We start from the raw sequence: 21,834 nt of genomic DNA on the forward strand, positions 1-21,834 counted from the left end.
CTGAGAGCAGCCGAGCCGAGGAGCCCAGAGATTGGAGATGTTAAGAACGGCGTCAGGGTTTCTGGTAAGCCCCCAGAAGGGATAAGGGAAGGCACATACAACACGAGAGGCACAAAAGACACAGAAGGCACGACGGACAAGTGAAACGACGCACCCCGAGGCTGCTCTGTCCTGCACACCTCAGCACTGTGAACAAAAGTGAGGCTCTCCGACCGTGCGGCCTAAGGGGCCACAGCCTGGACCTCCCCGTCCCCAAAGCTGACTCAAATATCCCGGGTCACGAGTCCCGACGAGTCCCAACTTTCATCCACTCTGCGGATCTCAGTCATCGACTATGCTCTCGAATGCCCGGTGGGAAGGATCCATGTGGAGCGCCAAGGAAGGCCGCCTCGCCATCCAGAAAGTTCCTGCCATCTCCAGGATATCATCTCCAGGTCAGCTACAAAAAATAAAACAGAAAATCAGCAGCTGATCTGTGCAGGGCGTCGGCCAAAACCCGACAATTCCGCTACTCACGGTCTCCTATGAATGGCTGTGTCCTGAGGCCACATGCTACAGACATGCCGGGTGCCGGACGCCATCAGCACAGGGCACGCCTGAGTTAAGAGAAGAAAAAGTGATGCGGCGTTGCTGAGACTTGAACAGGCCCTCGCTCCTCCCCCCGACATCCCCAACTCACGGGAAGCCCTCGGCCCCTTCCTGAAGGCCAGCCACAAGGCCCCTTTACGTGGAAAAGGCTCCGTCACGCGGTCCCTGTGACGCTTCCGCAGGGCTCACAGGAGCGGCGAAGCAAGCGTGCCGGCCGGCTGGCGACGGGGTCTCGACGAAACGCGACTGGACCGCCTAAAGCACGCAAACAAGGAGGGACGCTTGGCGTTGCACCAGAAACTGAGAGCCCAGCGATAACAACAGCCTCCCTCCACCGGTCAACGCTCACCTTGCCCGCTTCACCTTGACTGCTGCTAGATGGCTCTATTTCCTAAAAATAAAGACAAAGAGGAGACCTGTAACACAGGGACCGGTTCCAGTTGCCCTGCAAAGACAAACACTGACTTACCTTCTCGGGGGAACCCCCTTACCCTGGATGGGGCGCTCTGCCACTGATTTCATCCATCCGCATCTGAAAGAGAGCTGAGACAAAAGTCAAAGTGCTGCAGGGTAACTTCACAGCTCCAGACATCTTGTGTTGATCGAGGAATATGTTCTAGACCCCAACTACACCCTACATCACAAAGTTCAAATTACAGGGGCCTGGGACTTGGCCTTGTACACCTACAGCCAGGCTGGGCAGCAGGGCAGAGCAGCTCCGGGACAACTACACCCAGACACCCGTGACACACCAGACACCCGACGAGGGGACACAATGGGGAAACAAAACTCTGGGCCACAAGGACGGCCGCAAGGACTGAGAGAATGCGGAACGAGATGAGCCGGGTGAGAATGAAGGCGAGCTGATGAAGCTCACAGAACCCGGGAGGAAGAAGATGCTGATGGAATGGCAAACTCCAGGAACCGCCAAGACGGAGGCCCAAGAATCTTATGGCCGCAGTCCCCTACCTATCTTTGCGTTTCTTCAAGTCCTAAGCCGCAACAATGGATCCTCGCGGCGCACGGCTGTTGACACAGCTCAGAACAAGAGGTCTAAAAGACATCCGATCGGATGCTTTTCAAAAGAGACGCGATTCCAAGGCCTCTGAGAGCAGCCGAGCCGAGGAGCCCAGAGATTGGAGATGCTATAAGTGATGCTGGGGTTTCTGGTAAGCCCCCAGAAGAGATAGGGCAAGGCACGTACAACACAAGAGGCACAAAAGACACAGAAGGCACGACGGACAAGTGACACGCCACGCCCCGAGGCTGCTCTGTCCTGCACACCTCAGCACTGTGAACAAAAGTGAGGCTCTCCCACCGTGTGGCCTAAGGGGCCACAGCCTGGACCTCCCCGTCCCCAAAGCTGACTCAAAAATCCCAGGTCACGAGCCCCGACCCGGCACCCCGCTTTCATCCCCCCTCTGCGGGTGGTAGCCTTCGACTCAGCTCTCGGATGCTTGGTGGGGTGGATCCACATGGGGCGTGAAGGAAGGCCTCCTCGCCATCTGGGAAGCTCCTGCCATTGCCAGGATGTCGTCTCCTGGTCAGCTACAACCAAGAAGACCAAATATCAATGCAGGATCTTAGTGGCACATCTGTGAAAACCCAGCACTTACCTTCTCTAGAGAATGCCCAGGTTCATGGGCTGCACACTTCACCCCACAGGGAGGCAGAGGCTTGCTTCACAGCAGTATTGGCTGACAGCCAAATGACCACCACCTCAAGGAGGGGAGGAAGACTCTCCAGTCAGTGAGGGCCAGGGAGCCCAGGGTACCCCAAGGATAGAAACCCCAGCTTATATGACAGCAGTAGGCCCGAGCACTCACTATCGCTTCCTGGCTGGCCCTAGCACCAGGGGTACTGCCTGCACCTCTCGGGGGTTCTGGCACTCTGCTGCTTTCGGGTTCCTGCCTGCAGCTGTCTCAAGGAAACGGGAGCGCTGTTAGGGCTGCTGTTTAGGGTTTGAATAGTCCTGTACTCTACCTTATATCCCAACCTATACCCCTTTTATTTTCTCTGTTTGTCTCCAGCCCTCGAGCCCTTGACCTCTGAAGCCCTCCCTCAGCCTCTCCGTGTCACTGCCAAGCTGCCCCGCTGAACCCTACAAACTTACAACCCTACGCTTGCAACCGGGGATGCTCCTTATCCATAGGCCCCAAGAGATGTCCCTTAGCCCGGACCAGGCAATCCACAGTTGCTCCCTACCCTACCTAAGTTTGGCCCTGAGACAGGGCAGAGGCTGACAGAGCCGAACTCTTTGCGGAGGCCAGGCACGAAGCCTTACCAACCGCCGCCTCGAGGAGGGGTGGGAGCAATCCCCGGCTGCGGAGGGACAGAGAGCCCAGGGTGGGGCGGGGCGGGAAACCCCCTGTTTCCCCAACCCTGCGGATCGTCCCCCCACTATCTCTTCCTGGCTGGCCCTAGCACCAGGGAACTGCCTGCACCTCTCGTGGGTTCTGGCACTCTGCTGCTTTAGGGTTCCTGCCTGCAGCTGTCTCAAGGAAACGGGAGCGCTGTGAGGGCTGCTGTTTAGGGTTTGGGGTGGGGTACACCTGAACTCCACCTTACCTATACCCCTTCTTTTCACTGTTCACTCAGCCTTTTTATTTTTGGAATTCTTGTGACAGATTGAGGGCACCAGGGAGGGACTGTCAAGATTAAATCAAAAGGGGAAAGGTCACCCCTGCAACTCCACACTGGCTCAGCTGTTCAGGTGCTGCTTCCTGGCAAAAAGCTTTGTCCATCACCACCTCCTTTAAGCAGTGCTCCACGTCCAGTTGCATCCACGTGCTCCCCCAGACCCTATGAGATGCTCTCACCGTCACTCCATCAGATGCCACTGGGAGCCCACCAGAAACTCCTCTCCTTCAGCAGTTCCATGCCAAAGTTGATTTGCCACTCGTATTTGGCCCTGTAATAACAGCAAAATCATTGCCCTCTGTCAGGCACATGTTGTTAGACACAGGTTTTTCCATAGCCATCTTTTCAAGAACGAAGTGCCATCCCTGCTTGATGCTAAATCAACAGTAAATTCTGGAAAACCTAAATGAGAAAAAGAATCTAAAAGACTGACGAGTTAATATGGGAATCTTTATGTGATTAAACTAGTATGTTTTGAAATAAAGTAAATTCTTCCGGGTGTACTGCAAAAATCCAATTCCTAAAAAAAAAAACAAAAACAAAAAAACAAACAGCATCAAATTCCCACCCATATGATCAATAGAACCAGCCAAGGGAAAAAAATCTTAACCTAGAAAAAATCCAAACCACCTCAAAAAGATTCAACACTGAAACACAATGCATCCTAACACTTCAACTAACAATACTAAAATAAATTTTAAAAACAAGTATTCCCTCTATCCACACCACCAATACCACATAAAACAAATAAAGCAGTCTCATCACAGCACCCCCAAATCAAAAACCTAAATTGCACTAAAATCTTTAAAATAATCACAAATTAACCCCAAAATAAAGTTTAATCTCACTAACAAAAAAAAACCCAAAACAGGTAACAAACAAAAGCCACGCCATACAACCACCAGCAAAAACAGATGCTATGCTCTTTCACTAACAGTTCTTATCACATCAGCAAAGTTAAACATAAATAAAAAGCAACCCTATTGAACTCCACACATCACACTGAAAGGAATGATGAGCTTGTCTTTACAAACAAGCTGTGGGTCAGTTGATAAGATGTAGCTATCAGTGACAGACGACAGAAACAATGGGATGAATTCCAGTAGAAGATCAAAGAGGCACTGAAAGAACACTATGAGTTCCATAAAAGTTAAGAAGGGATTATGCATTGGGGGTGGAGGGGGAAAAGGTACCCCAGGTGTCAGGCGTTCCGGGCAGTCTGTACCTGTCAAGTACCTCAGCCTATGGGGAAAGGGAGAAGGGACAAGCGGCCGGGAATTAGGATAAAAAAGGAGGCTGTGCCCTCCAAAAATTTGAGAAACCCCAGGGGAATGCCCCATGGCCTCTCCCTTTATTTGAATAAAGTAAAAGGACTCCTCTGTCTCCTTTTTGGATATAAACCTCTGGTGTTCGTGGAGTAATTTTCCTGACAACACCAACTATTAAAAAAAAAAATCAAACCAAGTCACTGAACTCAAAGCCATTCAACTAACCCTAGACATCAGTAAAAAAACCCCAAAGCTCTACATTTATAGTAATACCTGAATAATTACCAAGACTCTATAAAAAATTTTAATAACTAATTAAAAACAAAAAACCAACCTAAACTACAACAAGTTAAAAAACACCACCCCCAAAAATATACCTATAAAAAGCCACCATATAAATGCCTGTGTCCCCAGAAATGAAGCTAATAAGAAACACCACAACAGAAAGGAATCCAAACTTATCATCAACACCTAAACTAAAAAACACAACATTAAATAAATAGAACATATACATTATTATACACCAACTACAAACCAAAAAAAAGATACAATCAATTACTAAAAATCACCTTAAAACCACTCAAAAAACTGCCAAAAATTAAAAACTGCATCTAACAAAAGCCACCTAATTAACACCCAAAACTCAGCTAACCAAACAAACCCTACCCAATCTGAACCCGTACATACAATAAACAAAACCAAATAATACATATCAAAATCTATTTTAATTGGTTCTACCTAAAATACAAACCAACCCATTCATAAAAATCATCTTTATTCAAAAACCAAATTTCACGTAGTGAACACAAAAAAATGAAACAACACACTATGTGCCACCACAAAAACTAATATTGAATAAAAACCACATAAATAACTCTGCTTACTCGATATTACTACCACTATTTATATTTACCTGTATCTCTATAAAAGTATATCTAAAAGTAAAAAATAATTTGACCATTAAGCCAAAGATATACAATAAAAATCAAGATGTCCTAAAATTACATTATATTATATCCCCACCATCTGCTTTATGCTTAAGCAAATTCTGTAACTTCAAAACTAACAAAGAAAAAAAAAACTTTTAACGTACAATCTGTATACAATACTAATGCAGTCTACCCCAAATTCTCTCTCAGCTCTATTGTTTAACCGAGACAACAAAAAATCCATTTTGTACTTTTTTGAAAATAACTTCTCATAGAGAGGAATGACGGGTTTGTCTTTACAAACAAGCTGTGGGTCTGCTGATAAGATGCAGCTATCAGTGAGAGACAACAGAAACAATGGGATGGATTCCACTAAAAGATCAAAGAGGCACTGAAAGAGTATCATGAATTCCACAAAAGCTAAGAATTAAGAAGGGATTATGCGTGGTGGGGGGAAAGGTACCCCAGGTGTCAGGCATTCCGGGAAGCCTGTACCTCTCAAGTACCTCAGCCTATGGGGAAAGGGAGAAGGGACAAGCAGCCGGCCCTCCGAAAATTTGAGAAACCCCAGGGGAATGCCCCATGGCCTCTCCCTTTATTCGAATAAAGTAAAAGGACTCCTCTGTCTCCTTTTTGGACATAAACCTCTGGTGTTTGTGGATTAATTTTCCTGACATCATTGATTAGTGAATACAAAATAATTGCCAAAACCATAGTAACTTCTTCTAAAACTGTTCAACTTTACTCCAATCCCAAAACCCAAGCTACCACCAAAACACCCCACGGCTCAAAAAGACCCACGCCACATCCCAAACACACGTGAAAAAAACACAAAACCTTCTAAACCTCCTGATCTCTACTCCACAACAAATAAACTATCTAATGTTATTCATTCTTCTTCCTACGCCCTACTTATTAAAATAAACATTTTTTTCACTTTTCCTCAAAAAAAAATTTCCTTTAAAATCTATTAAAAAACTAACTGAAACCTGATTTCTATCAAGAAACACATTCATTTTAAAACATTTCCTCCCAATTGATCTCAGACCTTTCCAAGGTTTGGATCCTGTTCCAGTGCACCTGAACCAAATCAACCTGCTCTGGCTCTGGAAACATCAACACCAAACCCAGAGCACGAAGCCCCTCGCTGTCCCTACCCTGCTGTCCCCCGGCCCTGCTCTCTCGCATCCTACGCTGCAGAGCGCTGGGAGCCAGGTTCAGCCCCGAGAATTGTCACATCCATTCCCTCGGACATTCCAGCTTCCACGGGGATATTGCGGGGACCCCCTGCATTCCATTCCCCAGTACAGCACCAAGACAAAGTTCTCACTCGGCCCGCGTCTCCAGAAAATCGCGTGCAAGGCTTAAATAAACCCCGAGGCTTGAGAAATACAGTCTGCCCGAAAAGCCCAGCTCTGCATCCAGGGGAAATGAACATCACAAACAGATTCACGCACCCCAGATGCACGGGACGCTGCCAGCTCGGACCTGCAGTTAACTCGGCAATGGAAAAACCTGAGCTCGAAGCCCTCCTGCAAGGGTACAAAAGGTATTGGACACAGTTTCTAGAAGGCACCACATCGTTATTTAAAGGCACAGCTCGGCTAAAGAGCAATATCGACAAAGCCCCGAGACAAAAAGCCCGGCAGGTCGGGCTTTTCCCCCTCCCCTCCTCCCAGCGGCTTTTGCCAGCGCACTCGGAAGCTGACAAGCCACAAGTGTTCCCCAGTGGCCCCCGCCGGGACTCGCTCCCGGGCTGGCGCCGCTCCAGGTGCGGGGGGACCGGGGGAGCCACGCGAGCCCCGGCAGCGGCGGCACTCGGCACCCGGGGGCGGCCCCGCGCTCCCGGCCGGAAAGCGGCTCCTCCGGCGGGCGGGGGCAGCTCCGGCCCCGGGAGAGCCCGGCCCGCCCAGCGGCACCGGGACCGGCCCGAAGGGGCCCCGGCGGTGCCCGAGCCCCGCGCCCGGAGCGGACAGAGCAGCCGGGACAGACACAGCTCCGCGCCGCGGCTCCCGCCTGCCCGCCCGGCCTCAGCACGGCTCTGTCACTCCTCGGGGGCTGCCCAGCCGCCAAATTCCCCAGGGAATGCCAGAAGCGCTGCCGTGCAGGGCTGTAAGGGGTCAGAATCGCTCTCAAAAGCAGCGCCACGGCTCCATGTGACCCCTGCTGGAAAAGCCGGTGTTTCTGTCAATTGAACCCCGGAAACTGAGGCAACGGGGGGGGGGGGGGGGGGGTGTTCGTGCCTTTTTAAACCAACACGATAGCAAATAAATGAGTGCTCCCCCCCTTCAATTTAATCCCCTAAAAGTAAAAAGTTGTTTTTCCCTTGATTGAAATCTCTCAAATGATAGGAAAAGGGGAACACTCAATCAGACCCTTAAAAAGTAGTGACTATAAGGCTTCCTTCTCAATTTAAACCTCAGGATGATGGAAAGTGGGGGGTTCCCCTCAAGTCAAACCCATAAAATAGCAACAATATTTCCCCCCTTCCATTTAAAATGGAACATGGGGATTCACTGTTCACTGATACCCCTAACACCCTGGAAAAGGCAGGTTTTCCTCCAATCAGCACCCTTTAAATCATAGGTGTGTTGTGAATTCATGTTGTAAATATTGGCTTTCCACAATTATTCTGATAAATATATTATATGCTTTCACTATATTCTTTTCTCTCTTAGCAAGTTATAGGCTTAGATAGGAATTCTGAATGGTAAGGATATGTCTCATCTGGAGAAGGCAAGATAACTCCAACAGGCAAGACAATGGGAGGATCAAGCTGTGGAAAACAGGCTGTTATCAGCAGCAGGAAATGGAGAGCAAACTGTTACCAAAAAGCCGGTACCAGGACGTTGGCAAGGGGGAAAGATATGAAGCCCATCTGCTCTCTGAGGAAGTATAAGGGGCCTGGACTCTTATCAACAAGTGACCATCTGCAGCAGAAAGGAAACCAAAAACTCCGAAATAATGCTGACCAGCTAGACCAGCAAAAATTATGCTGACCAACAGAAAATAAAATTGAAAAAAAATATGATCCAAGAAGGTGGAACCAGGGAGGGGACATGCTTGAATATGCATTAACCTCTCGCAGCAAGGATGGGATAAAAAGGACACTCCTGAGATACCAGGTGTGCTCTTGGCAGCGCGCCAAGGCACCCGGCCGTATCTCTTTGCTTTACTTTATGTCTCTTATTGTCTTTATTAAACATTTTTAAAATTTTACAGGAGTGAACTTCATTTTTCACAGGTGGACTCCCCCCCAGTGTAAAAATAGATAATAACAGGAGTTTCTTCCCTCAATTTATGCCCCCCTTTTGTCCTCATAATACCCATTTCTTCCGGGGGGAATTGGGGAGCAAACGGCAAAATGAAATCAAAAGGGAAAATCCCTTTTGCAAATCCCTGCGAACCCGCACAGGCTTACTTGGCTCAGATGCTGCTTTAAACAATGCTCCATGTCCAGGTGTATCCAGCTGTTCTCCCAGATCCTATGAGACACTCCCAGTATTATTCCATGAAATACCCCCCAGGAGCTCACCAAAAATCCCTCTGCTCCAACTGCTCCACACTCCATGCTCAAGCGAAGTGACAGAAACCCTCCCCCTAAAATAGCCCCGGGCAGGACCCACCCATTCTTTACCATAACTGCTCACACCTGGGGCTGCTCTGAGAGCTCATCAACCTCACAGTTCAGTTTGTGCTGTTGCCATCCTACGGGTGAGGGGAGGGGCAGAAGGGACTTGTCGCTCATTCCCTGGACAGGACATTGTCTGCACCTGACACACTGGGGCACCAGGCTTTCCTTGCTATGGATCAGGACACTTCTCCTCCTGGTGCCCAAGGCTGAAAATGGAATTCCACCTCCACAAGTCCATGTGTTTGAGTTTCACAATTCCCAATGTAATTCCCCATGGATCATAAGCCATCACCTCTAATTTTTCCTCTAGAATCACTGCTGATTTGCCTTTCTGTGGAAGTGCTTGACGCATGGATGCAGAGTTCAGGGGCTTGTTTATGGCTTATCCTGACGAGCACAAATGAAATCCAAACACCCAGAATTACAGGGAAATATGGATAAAGTTTATAAATACTCCTCTTCCCTGCAAATCCCTGGCAACCTCCCATTGACCTTTTACTCTTAACCTCTGAATTTTGACCTTTGACTCTTGACTTTAGCTCTCTGAAGTTTGATTCCCTGATAATTGACCTTGAACCACATAACCTTGGAAAATTAACCCATAACATTGCACCTGGGACCCTTTACTCTTGATCTTTGAACACTGACCATTCACATGTGACCCTTGAAGTTTGAATCCCTGACTTTCCAATTTAACCATTGACCCCTGACCTTTTGCACTTGACCTCAGCCCTTTGACCCTGCCCCAACATCAATATTACTGACCTACAGTGATTTCAGCATATGAATGCTACCACAGTTATCTCACCCAGCCGTGTCAATACCACTATCAGTCTCTATCCCAGCCCCAGTGATTATAGCTCCAGCCCTAGTGATCCCTTCCCTGCCCCAGTGATTTCAGCTCTTGGCCCACGAGCTTTATTTCACTGCAAGCTCTCTTCTTCCAGCTCCACATCCACTTCCTTTTCCCTCCGCTCTGCTAGGTGAAGCTGCTCCAGGTTGAGACAAAGGATTTTTGTTCTTGGTTCCAGCTCTGAGGTTTCACCTTAAGGCCGAGAAATGCCACTCCAACCCCATCCCAACCCCAAAGCAATCTTTACTGTATTTACAGCCTGCCCCGTTGTGTACCATTCTATGCTTGCTTCCCACATGTACAGTCACTATCCCCTCAGAACAGTGTTTGCAGCAGTCCCCATCCCAGCCCCAGTGACTTCAGCTTCAGTCCCACAAGCTTTATTTGACTGCCAGCTCTTGTGCTATCCTTCTGCCTCCTCATCTTCCCAGCAGTGCCACATCATGCTGCTTTCTGGCTCTCCAGGCAGGATCTCTGTTTTAGCTCTAGCTCTCTGTGGTTTGAGCTTAGCTCTTGAACCCACATTCCAGCCCCAACCTGACCATCCTTACTGGAGGAACAGCTCTGCAAGGCCCTATCCCCGCCCTTACACTGATTTCAGCTCCAGCCACGCAGTTCGCATCCCAGCTCCATATTCCTTATCCCAGCCCCACAACAGTTTTACCCTAAACCCTACCATGTTTCTGTCTGCTCCAGCTCTGCTTCCTGAGTTCCTGCTCCTCAGCTTCCCACTTCTGGTGGCTGAAAGTTGCTCCCGCTTCTCACTGCAACCCAGGGCTGTTGATCAGGCCACAAGTCAGTTATTACTATCACTTCAATGTCTCTAGATACTGTCCTACCCACCCTAATGGGAGCCCAACTTTGGGGACACTTGAGGCCTCTAGCCCAACAGGTACCTTCCCCCTCCCCCTGGGTCTCAGCCCAGCACTTGCCCAAAGGCCCCCCCTCACCCCCCCCAGGCATTACCAGGGGCTGGGAATAGCCATTGGGCCCCTGCTCCCCCATCCCAAAAGGTGCCCTTGGGCCCTCCCAGCCCCCAGACCCTCAGACTCTCCTTGGTACCAGCAGACAGGGGCTGCTAATCCCCCAGGCACCTCCTGCAGGCCCTGAGCTGCAGCTCCATCCCCTTCCCCCATGGCATTTATCCAGCTCCAGCCTCAGTATTTCCATTGCCCCACATTGGTTTAGGCATGATTCAAGTGCCAAGGTCTTTATTCCACACTCTGGGGCTTTATGTCTCCACTGGTCCCACAATGGGTGTTTCAGCCCCAGCCCCACAATCTCTACTGAATTAACATCAGCTATCCAGCAAAAAAGCCCCTAAAGTAATTAATTTTAAGAATTAATTAATAAATAACATTTAATTAATAATTAAATCATAAATAATAATGAACTAGTAAATAATCAATATTTTACTAATTAATAATTTATATTTATTTAATATTTAATTAATAATCAATAAATAATAACTAATAAATATTAGCTAACTAATAAATAATAAATATTTAATTAAATAATTATTAATAAATATTTATTATTTAATAGTATTAAATAATTAGTAAATAACAAACTAATAAATAATAAATATTGAATTAAATAATGATTAACAAATAGTATTTAATAATAGTAGATAATATTTAATCATTATTTATTAATACTTAGTTAAACTAATACATATAAGGATAACAATATATCTTGTTAAAAGTAATTATAATTAATAATAATTTTATTATTTTAATAAAACAAGCAAAACAAAGCAACGTAATAAAGAAAATCGTTATTATTTTAAATAAAATCAAACTAAAATAATAAAAACTAAAAAACCCAGCTTTATTCTCGATATTTTAAACATTATCTTCGATCCAGAAACTACAAAACAGATCCTCTCTGTCCCGCAGAAACAACAGCTCATCTCCCTGTGCCACTCCAGACCCCGCACCCGCCTCCGGCCGCCCGAAAAGCCCAGGACGTGGCAGAAAGAATTGGCCACGACCAGCCCCGCCGCCCCAGGACACCGCCGGCCCCCAGATGCTGGCCCCAGCAGACGCGGGCATGGCACCCGACCTCACCGGCGCTCCCCGGATCAGCGAGCGCAGGGCTCCCGTCCTGGCGCACCGGCGCTCCCTGGATCGCGCCCGCGCACCTCCCGCTACCGCCCGCCTCTCCACCGCTCGCCGCCGAACTAAGGCCCGCACCCCTCCAGCTCACACTATTTATAGCCCACACCGGCCAGCCCAGCCAATCACAGCCCGAGGCAGCGCCGGGCCCGCCAATCCCAGCCCGCCCGTTCCCGCCGCGCTCGTCTCCGCGACCCCCCGCTGTCCCCTCAGGCCTCGCTCCCGCGATCCCGCCCGCTCCCCCCCTTCTCCCCGTTTCTTTGGGCGAAGTTACGGCCGGGACCTGAACGGGGAGCCCCCGCCCACCCTTCCCGGGACCCAGCAGCACCTCTCGGGGCTGCGGCAGCTCGGCTCTGCCGGCTCCCAAAGCGACAGCGGCCGGAGCGGCACCCCAGCAAAACGGGGGAGCGGGAACGGGCCACGACTCAGCAGGCTGAGCTTGGCGAGACCGCTCCTGGATTCAAAGGGCGGCAGTGATTGGCCACCTAGAACCCTGACCTAGAACCCTAACCTAGAACCCTAACCTAGAACCATAACCTAGAACCCTGACCTAGAACCCTGACCTAGAACCATAATCTAGAACCCTGACCTAGAACATGACCTAGAACCCTGACCTAGAACCATAACCTAGAACCATAATCTAGAACCCTGACCTAGAACCCTGACCTAGAACCCTGACCTAGAACCATAATCTAGAACCCTGACCAAGAACATGTTCTGTACATCTGTAGTGGTGCTGAGTTTTCCTTTGGTTAAGGAGACCTTAACCACATTCACTGTGGGGAAAGCTGATGGACTCCTGACTGCAGGGCTGGGGTGATGGTGCTGCCTTCTGCATGCCTTTCCTTTGTGGACACAAACCAGTGCAAAAGCAAGGTCCTGAAGCAACCGGGATCCTCCTGAGAGGGTCACTCCGTTCCAGCAGCAGTGCTGAACACACTCCCCCTCCTCTCCCAGCCCTGGCCAGCGCTACAGCAGGCAGAGGAGGGAGCTGCCTGGGGAAAATGGAATCTTGGCCCTGCTCCACCAGGTACCAACCTCTTCCTCTGCTAGACAATGTGCCTTCACACAAAAGACGAGTCCCCAAAGGATGGGCCTTGCAGGCTCTTGCCTTGGAGTGGGAGCAGCTCCACCCTGCTGTTATTCTGCTGACTGTGTGAGTGTGCTGCCTCTCCCTGATGAATTAATCTTGATCTGCGGTGTCATAAAATACGCTCTTCTGATTTTATTATATTCATCTAAGGTTGTATTTCTTCTTAGCTTTAGATTTCTCGTTAACGTGAGATGAAAGCGGAAATATCTGCTCTGTGTTTTCAAGATGCAGACGGTCCCTGTACAGCTCAGTTTGGGTGTGTGGTTTGCCTCATCTTCTCACAAAAACATGTTGAAAGGGCAGGAATAGTGAATGAGTTATAATAAGCAAACTACTCCATGCTGTGAGAGTAAATTAAAAACTTGCAGTATCTTTGTCTAAATTGCAAACTAACCAGCGAATCTTGTACTTTGGAGACTTGAATTAAGGGCTTTATTCCTCCTGTTATTTAAAATCTGATGATGATTCTGATTTCTCTGCTTTTTCATGTCTGTGAGGAACCAATAAGGCTACCGAGTCACAGACTGAGAAGTAGCTGTAATGATTCAAATGACCTAAGCCTAAGGAGAGAGTACTGAAGTGTTCAAAAGAGAACCCAAACCTTTCCAGCTGATGAGCTCGGAGGAAATATTAGCTGATCATTCCATTGTGGCTCGTTTATTTAAATCAGATCCTGGTGTCTTCTGTAGTGTGGCCAGCACTTGTCAGCAGCCATTTAGTGTGATATATTGGTGTCAAACTTCTTGTCAGGATGTTGGTTGACAGCAGCAGTAAAAACTGTTGAACGCAGCAAAGAGATTTAAAAATGCTCAAGTGTTTTTTAAAATGCTTGTCAGGTACCTTTCTGTGGCTGTGTCACACCTAATGGGCTGTAAAGATGTCACTATAAATCAGTGCTGAAAATGGGACTGGGTACTAAATGCAGGGGTATAAGGAAGGGCAGAGAGAAGAGATCCTTGGAAGGCATTTTGGAAAACTGCTGTGAGGCCAGGAGGCCTTCGGTTCATCCCCAGTGATGCCACGGTTGGCTTAGTCCTGCCCAGCAGCGACAATCCAAGTGTTACATGGACAGTTTTTCTCCCAGCTTCTCTGCCCCAGGAGGCCCACTCCCAACAGGAGGAGATGAAAAGAAGCCTGGACTTCTTTTTGAGAAGGAAATTTTAGGAGGCTCTGTGCCAGCTAAATCCCTGGCTCAGCTGAGGGTTCACGGGGCAGCCTGCCTTGGATCAGAACCAGCCAAAACCGAGTCTTCATGCCTAAATATGTCCTGCTTCCTGTAGTTTTTCCCTGCCTTGCTCTTTCTGCTGCACATTTCCTCCCTGTTGTTCATTTTCCAGGGACAAGAATTAGTTCCTTCAGCCAGGCAGACTTGGCCTCTGGCAGCATCCAGTACGTCCACACCAGTGAGGAGGAAAAGCACACGGATGCCTTCACCTTTTCTGTGTCTGATGGGACAAACGAGGTCAGTCCCAGCCTGACTTTTGCCTGAGTGGGCAGATGTGGCTGTTCCTCCTTCTCCTGCTGTGGGATTTCCCACATCGCTCAGGTCAGGGAGGGAGGAAGGCCTGTGCAGGGAACAGGGAGCCACCTGCCCTGTGGGCTCACCAAGAGCTGGGTGCCTGGTTTTCAGCTGCTTGCCAACTGTTGCTGGAGCTCGGCTTTGATCCAGTGCACTGACAGCGTAGTGACGACAGCCAGCCCCTGGAGAAATGCCTTTTTCCTGCTTCCTGAAAGAGAAGAAGTCTAGCTGCACATAGAGGGAGAGGGGCAAAACTGAGTGAGAGAGGGAGGGAAAGTGGATGTCCGTAAATATCACAGAAAGAGGGAGAATTAATGAGTGGGGAGGGATAAAGAAGTGATCTGGGCTTAGCAGCTCAGACAAGGCTGAAATGAAGAGACCCAAACTGGGGATCGCTGTGCTCTTGCGATGAAGTCACACTCTTGGAAGGCTGAATTCGGCAAGGGAAGCTTTTCTTCCTGTCCGAGGTGAGCCAGACATTTGACATCACCATAAACCCCGTGGATGACTCCTTGCCCATCGTGCAAATCTTTGGGATGACAGTTCAGGAAGGGGTGAGAAAAACCATCACGGAGTTTGAGCTCAAAGCGACAGATGCTGACACAGAGGTAAGGCAGGACCACCCCCAGCCTCCTTGCTCCCCTCTTGTGCTGCACATCTGGGCTTGTGTTTAAAGACTTAACGCTGAATTTATGCTCAGCATGGATGGAAATGGCACTTCCTCTTCTTCCTGGGTCTGGCCAGAGGCTGAGCTGTCTAACACTGGCTCTATCTCACTGCTGTTTCCCCTGCAGCAAGAGATCTGGCTGCCTGAGCCAAAATCCTGCCCCCAAGGTTTTTGCCCTGGCAGAAGTGGCAAGGGACACGCTGCCCAGAATGGCTGCAGGACTGGGGGCTGCTCTTGTGTTCGTGGAGCAGGCACAGGGGTGGGTGGGAGCTGTCTCAGACCAGCTGAAGCAGGAATTCAGTAGGATGTGCCTTGTTTTATAGGGAGACACCTACAAAACAAAATCCCTTGGGAGAGGGACAAGGACAGGGCGGGGCTTAGGGGGAACCAGGAATGTTCTGTGCTAACCCTTGTGTTGGGAACACCAACGCAGGGGAGCGGCCTGGCCAGAATCCCTGTCCGGGCCTCCTGAGCTGGAAGGGCAGTGTCCTGAGGTCGTGTCCCCAGCTTTGCCCCTCCATGTCCGGGCACAGGTGGAGTCCCTGACGTTCGGGGTGGTGCAGCCGCCCCGGCACGGGCTTATGGAACGCAGCGGCCATGGGCAGCGTCCTCTGCAGGCCACCACCTTCACCATGGATGACTTCACATCTACCAGAAGCGCGGCAGCTACAGGCACCGCGGCGGCAGCGCGCTCAGGGACCGCTTCACCCTCACCGTCTCCGACGGCACCAGCCCCCTCTTCGTGGTGCAGGAGGGAGGGAAGAAGGTCAGGCAGGAGAAGGGATGGGAGAGGGCCTTGGGAGCTCACAGGGATCTGCCTCCTCTCGGGGCAGGGGGGGACTGAGATGCTGACTGAATGTTCTCAGTCACGTCTTTGCTTCTTCCCCTCCCTGCAAACTCTGCCCTTGGTGCCAGCAGAGCCGAAGGGAGCCGAGCTGGTGACGTGGTGGCTGAGGCTCTGACTTGCACAGTAACCCCCGTGTCTCTGAACTGTTGTCAGGTGTGGCCCACATCATGTTTAAGGTGGAGATCGTGTCCAACGAAGACCGGGAGTGGCACGAGTCCTTTTCTCTGGTGCTGGGCCCAGATGATCCTGTGGAAGCAGGACCTAGGGACCTGCTGATTCAAGGCTGAAGTGAACCTTTAAGAAATGAGGAACAGGTTGAGTATGGAATTATCAGAGCGCAGCACAACTCGCTGCCTGTTGAGGAGGGTGAAACAGAGAAACCTTATGAATGTGATTGTTTGGCAGAACATTCTGAAAAAAGAAGGCTAGAATCGAAGTAGAAATGAAAGCCTGCTTTGAGTCATAAGATACAGAGTACTGGTTACTATATGACCAGAGAACAATAGCCAAGCCAGCTAAAGGAAAATCCCTGCTGATAAAACAATGCCCTTCTGCTGACAGAAAGCCCAAAGGCCAAGAAGCAAGGAAAGAACTTGTAAAGCTTGTAGAGCCTCAAATGCAACACTGTATGTAAAGTCTTTAGTGGGTGTATCTCATAGTGATTGGATACTGGGAATTAGAATATTCACTGTAGAAAAAGATACATTGGATTGTGACAAGAACTTTGCTCTCTTAGCTTTTCACTCTTAAACCTCTCTCTCTTAACCTCTCTCGTACCTCTTAACCTCTCTCGTACCTCTTGGCTCTTCTCTCTTACCCCTTTACTCCTCTCTCAGCTCCCCTCTCCCCCTCTCTTACCTCTTCCACTCTTTCCCTCTCTTACTCTTACCCTCTTGGTTTTTCCCCTCTTACCCCTCTCTTGTCTCCCCCCTCTCCTAAGCCTCCCTGGTTTCCCCCGCTCTCCCTCTGTTGCTCTTACTCCCTCCCTCCCCTTTTCCAACCTCTCCTCCCCTGCTCTCCCTGCTCTCCCCCCTCCCCTGGACCACGTGGATGCCGAGGCTGGTGGTGGACAGAGGTGTCCCCTCTCTTTACCCTTATAATAAATTGCTTATACCTGAACAGCTTGACCCTGGAGAAGTCTCTCACCGCAAGCGAGCATTTTACACAGCAATATCTAATCAATGATTTCTAAACATTTATCCAAGCTTAAACAGCTTATTCCTAATTATCACCACCTTTAGAACCAGCGCTCACCTGCCCCTGCAATACACAGGCACAGGGAGGGAGCTGCAGTTATTTACACAACAGAACAAGTAACATACCAAATTAAACACCCAGCACTATACCTCACTTTTGGAAACAAAACCTGGGCACACACTTTAGTGTGCAAAAGCCCTGTAAGAATAAAACCTGCTCTAAATATCTTAGGCATCAAGCCACAGACACGCCTATGAAATTCAGTGCAGCAGTGACAAAAAAAAGGAATTATTTCCTTAACCTGTGAATAATCCCCTCTAAGATTCTGTGATGCAGTTGCCGCTGCACACAGCCACAAGCGGCCATTTTATTAACAGGCAAAAGAACAAAGGCAATCCCAATTTCTCCCTTTTTGTCTGCAAAGAAACAGAGAAGGGAGAGATGCTTCTCAGAGGAGCATGGTAAAAAGACACATGGTGTAGAATATGGAACAGCTGATGGTTCAGCATCTCTTCTACTGCAAGATCTAGAGGATATCTGATGATACCTTGGAGGCAGGAGTCACAAAAGCTGCCGGAGAGGGAATAGAAAAGAGCTCAACGCTATCTGCTCTTACATTTTAGCACTGTGACCTTTACCTTAACTTACAGTTAAGTGTTTCTAACAGTGTAAATCCCTTTTGTTTTGATTTTAACAGAGTGCAAGAATTCAGTGATGAAGTAACAGTGGCATACAGCCTTTCATTTCCCCTGGTCCTCTCACCCAGCAATGAGGTCTCACAACAACAATACAACAATGAATAGTTATAGAAGGTAACTCACTGTGCTGAAGAGTTCTTCAGAAGGATGGAAGCCACAATTGAGGCAGATCCTTGGACAGACAAGCCAGAGGTGTTTAGGCCTTGTGTTTCCTCATTACCCCAGAACCAGCCCCTAAAGGGGAACACAAAGTTCACAGGCTTGTATTTGGAATTAACGCCATATAAAGAACAAAACATCCTAAAAAAGCTACATATCATACAAATAAACCAGCTACCTTCTTTATGCCGCTTTTCTGTGGAGCCACAACTTCACAGAAGTAGATCTTGTTCTATCAATACAATGTTTTATTATTGATGGGCTTGTTGAAATCAGAGTGAACTCCAAGCACCCAGATATTCACAGAAGACAAACATCTCTCTGAATACAACTGAAAAGGCCAGAAGGGCTGCTCCATTTTACCCCTGATAGCCACGTTTGTCTCTAGAGTACATCAGATGATCAATGCACGGCCTTGAATCTATTTTTTTTCCCCCTGTGTTCCTCCTTTCCATCCTTCTGCGTAGCCTTGTAGCAGATAAATCTGTTCAATAAAGGGCCCAGCTGACTGTGAGCAGAAGGCAAAGCAGAGGATTTGTCAGCATGAAAACCCACACTGCAAAGATGAACGAGCATCAGGGGCAGTTAAAAATCTGCTAGAAATTAGTGCTAATGTCACACTACCCTCTCTTCCCTGTTTTCCATATCCAAAAGGAAAGGAAGTTGTGCATGAGCCAGAAAAGCTAAAAGGGTCGGGCAATGTGCTCACCTGCCATCCCACACAGCTGGGTGTGACTTAATGCACCAAACACAATGGAATTGTAGACAGCTGGGCAATAGACACCACGAAGCACACAGGTTTTCAGTGCTGTCAGCAGCTGCAAGGGGAGGATTGCCTCCGAGAAACATATCAAAACAATGAAAATTTAAAAAAAACAAATTAACATCTATTTCCACCACACATGTTTAAATTTATATACTATATTCATTTATATATGACAAGCAATATATAAAGTATCAAAATATATTATTTTAACATGTATACGTATGTTATTATATATTAAATATATTATATACATTTTAATGATATATATTTATTATATATATAATACATATATTAAATAAATATAAATAATATATATTAAATATAAATCTGTTTGTATATATTGGCATTACTTATATATCTTTACTTTTCTGGTTGCACGTATGTCTATATCTTTATATATTTAATATACATTTCTATGTTTTTATTTTTGTTGTATTTATTTAAAAGCCCCGAAGCTAACCTAATAAAAACCAAACAGTCCCTTTATCTTAAACGGTATTTAAAAATATTTTAATATATAATTTTTATCATATTTATATACCTTGTTGATATACATAACACATAACATATCCTAAAAGATATCATATTACCATCTATACGTACAGAAATCATATTATAGATTATAAATCAATATATATGTATATATTGCTATTACTTATTTTTACACCTACATATATATATATATGTCTATATATATATATTTCTCTATACCTTTATATATTCATTCTTTAAATATTTTATTTATTTGTATTTTTCTTATTTATTTAAAAGCCCTGCCTCTAACTAAATAAAAACCAAGCAGCCCCTTTATCTTCAATATTTTTTAATATCTATTGTGATCATCTTTATACTTACAGGTATATACTCGGTTGCTAACCTGCCCCCGCCCCACCCGCCGCTCTCACTGTTCCGGCACACAGAGCAGCCGCCTCCTCGGGCTGCTTCGGTCCCAGGGCCGGGGAGCGACCGTTCGGTCCCGATGCCATTGGGGTTTCCGCCATTTCCCCGGGCCGTGGGGGAGAGAACGGAGCGAGAGGAGCGGCAGCAACGTACGGGTCGTCACGAGTGCCAGAAGCCCCAGAACACGGCCGCGGCAAGGACCCCGGCAGAGAGAGGCGTCTTCACCGCTGCCTGTCGGTGCCCGACCGGCTCGCGCCTGGCCCGGGCACTGCCGAGCGCACAGCCCGTGTCCGCACGGCCAGAAAAGCCATGGAAAATTGCACCGGAGCGGCGTCGGCGCCGGGGTGTTTGTCAGGCAGTCGAAAGCATGCACCCACTGCCCAGGGTCCTTCCATTTTCCCGCCTTTTTGGCCGCCATCCTTGGAAGGTCAAGCCAGCCACGACCGGGCAGCCATCCTGTGTGTGTCATGACATCACTTCCGCCCTTCCTCGCCACCATCTTTGTTGTGGCTGAAGCCACTTCCGGCTGAGCGGCCAGCTTTGTTATGGCACAATTAAGGCCCCCGCTGCTCTCAGCACGTCTAACTTGTGTGAACGAAAAACCTGCCGACGCCGACCGATTCCGAGCACTCCGCCCGATTTTCCGCCGCCTTTCCCGGGGCGAGGATGATGGCAGCGGGGCTCAGTGGCTCCGTAGCTGGGTGGCGGCCCCGCCTGCGGCGGCAGGCATTGGAGTCAACGCCTCTGCTGGGGTCCTCCCGGCCGGCTCCTGCGGGGTGGGGTCCCGACGCAGCTCCGCTCAGTTCGGCTCTTTCCAGCCCGCTTCGGCTCGGTTCGGGCCCGCACGCTTCGGCTGGGCTCGGCCCCGCCCGGTCCCACCTGGCTAGGAGCACAGCTGCAGTACCGCTCTGTGCCCACAAGGCAACAGCACTGCCGCACAGCTCAGCCTGGGGTGGGCGGGGGGGCGCCCCAGCACGTGCAGAGAAGCGAGGCAAGAAACCACGTGTGCAACCCCCTTCCAAAAACTCCTCTCCAAGGAACTCCCCCAAAAACCCCCGCATCGAAACTTAGCAAGCCCTGCCTCTAACCAAATAAAAAACAAAATACCCCCTCATTTAATTGTATTTAATATTTATTTCTATCATATTGATCTATATTTATACACATAGACATAATGCATAATCAATATAAAAATTAAAATATAAATAATGTAAATATTTATATATATTTATATATAAATATAAAATGAACGTCTATCCACATATTTTTCATATTGAATATTAATCTACTTGTCTAGTTTTAGATTACTTGTATTTATTTGTTTTTATTTCAATTTATATATATATAGCTCCCTATATTTATTTCTTTTTTATAGATGTGTATATTTTCATTTCTATATTAATCATTTAAAAGCCCTGCATCTCAGCCTCTAACCAAATAAAAAACAATTAAACCCTTGTTTTAAATGTTTTTAATATCTATTTCTATAATATTGATCTTTTATATTTGTACACACAGATACAATGCATAACAGATATTAAAGTACATCACCATCTATCCCTATAGTTTTCAAACTAATCATTAATTTACTTGTCCAGATTTGGATTACTGGTATTTATATCTTCTTTTATGGCTCCATCTATCTATCTATCTACCTATCTATCTATCTATCTATCTATCTATCTATCTATCTATCTATCTATCTATCCCCCTATCTATCTCCCTATCTCTATATCTCCCTATCTATATATCTCCCTATCTATCACCCTATATACATTTCTTTATTATAGATGTGTATATTTTCATTTCTATATTAATCATTTAAAAGCCCTGCCTCTAAGCCACTAACCAAATAAAAAACAATTAAACCCTTGTTTTACATGTTTTTAATATCTATTTCTATAATATTGATCTTTTATATTTGTACACACAGATACAATGCATAACAGATATTAAAGT

At 47.6% G+C, this 21,834-nt stretch overlaps 2 long non-coding RNA genes across 4 annotated transcripts; one reads left to right on the forward strand and one right to left on the reverse strand.

The window, feature by feature from the left end:
- Window positions 1-1,455: 1,455 nt before the first annotated feature.
- Window positions 1,456-19,916, reverse strand: LOC111922598 (uncharacterized). 2 transcript variants are annotated; one of them, XR_015282581.1, is made up of 5 exons: window positions 19,831-19,916; window positions 18,919-19,045; window positions 18,174-18,284; window positions 10,589-10,689; window positions 1,456-3,499 (listed from the first exon to the last, which is right to left on the reverse strand). It is a non-coding gene; the product is annotated as an uncharacterized LOC111922598 (long non-coding RNA). The 2 variants fall into 2 exon arrangements; XR_015282582.1 differs by lacking the exon at window positions 10,589-10,689.
- On the forward strand, window positions 12,682-19,900 carry LOC147654518 (uncharacterized). Of its 2 annotated transcripts, none has more exons than XR_015282584.1 (5): window positions 12,682-14,584; window positions 15,109-16,074; window positions 16,309-16,781; window positions 18,050-18,164; window positions 19,833-19,900. It is a non-coding gene; the product is annotated as an uncharacterized LOC147654518 (long non-coding RNA). The 2 variants fall into 2 exon arrangements; XR_015282583.1 differs by having other exon boundaries at window positions 16,309-16,469.
- Window positions 19,917-21,834: the final 1,918 nt, after the last annotated feature.

This window comes from Cyanistes caeruleus, chromosome 2 (genome assembly GCF_971803275.1).
Source record: "Cyanistes caeruleus chromosome 2, bCyaCae1.hap1.1, whole genome shotgun sequence".
Taxonomy (NCBI): Eukaryota; Metazoa; Chordata; class Aves; order Passeriformes; family Paridae; genus Cyanistes; species Cyanistes caeruleus.